We start from the raw sequence: 1,235 nt of genomic DNA, 5'->3' as shown, positions 1-1,235 counted from the left end.
AGGGTCCAAAAGAAAAAAACAAAACAACAACAACAATAAAAAGGATGCCTCTTAACAAGAACCAGTTTGCCTACTACAAGGAGGACATCCTGGTACCCTGTAAGTCTGCTTAAAATACACCTTTTTTGCCAGTCCAGAAGCCTGGAGGCACAGACTACAGACAAGTCCAGGATTTACAGGAAATAAACTGTGGAGTGGAAACTACCCACCCCATGGTGCCCAACCCATATACACTTCTGAGTCTACTTCCCCCAGACCGAGTATTCCACACAGTCCTAGACTTAAAAGATGCCTTCTTCAGGATCCCATTTGGCTCTGCTAGGTCAATCCATTTTGATTTTAAATGGATGGACCCTCAGATGGGAAGAAATGACCAATTAACCTGGACTAGATTACCTCAGGGCTATGAAAACTCACCAACCCTGTTTGATGAAGCACTGAGCAGAGACTTGCTAAATTTCTGGGGAGAACATCCCCTAGTAATTGTGTAAAAATACACTGATGACATGCTGTTGGCATCTAACATCTATGACTTGTGTAGAGACAACTGAGGACTTACTGCGAGAACTGGATAAAATGGGCTAAACAGTCTCTGCAAAAAAGACTCAGCTTTGCCTATCTCAGGTAACCTATGTGGACTATAGGCTACAAAAAGGACAACAAACTCTGTCTAATAAATATATTAAAGCTATATTAAAAATCCCTGTCCCTACCACCAAAAAATAGGTAAAAAAATTTCTGGGGCTCCTTGGATATTACAGACTTTAGATCATAGGATTTGCTAAAATTGCCCAGCCTCTGTATGCCAGCACTGGTGGGGATCAAAAAGAAAGACTCCATTAGAGTAAATCTAAATAAGAGGATTTTGAGGTTCTAACAAGAACCCTTGCTGTGGCTGCTGCTCTGGCTTTGCCTGATCTGATGAAACCATCCCAACTCATTTTTTTCTTTTTTTTTTTTTTTTTTGCCTTCGTTTTTTTTTTTTTTAAGGAAAAAAAATAAAAACGATGGTACAAAATCTCAAAACAAGATTTTAGGAGAGTAAAAATGGTTAGTACATTGTGTATTGTTACTGCCAAAGTACTTTCTTATATTACAAGATATAGGCAAGAAATAATAAGCAAACAACATAGGTACAAACCTCTGTTTTGTGTTTTTGTTTTTTTTTTAAGTCAACAGAAAATAGAAATATACTTTTTAAAGTTTCTAATACTAGGAGAAGATATCATACAATG

The sequence above is a fragment of the Octodon degus genome, unplaced genomic scaffold (genome assembly GCF_000260255.1).
Source record: "Octodon degus isolate 3935 unplaced genomic scaffold, OctDeg1.0 scaffold00189, whole genome shotgun sequence".
NCBI lineage: Eukaryota > Metazoa > Chordata > Mammalia > Rodentia > Octodontidae > Octodon > Octodon degus.
The sequence above is the reverse complement of the archived record's forward strand: the minus strand, read 5'-3'. Positions refer to the sequence as shown.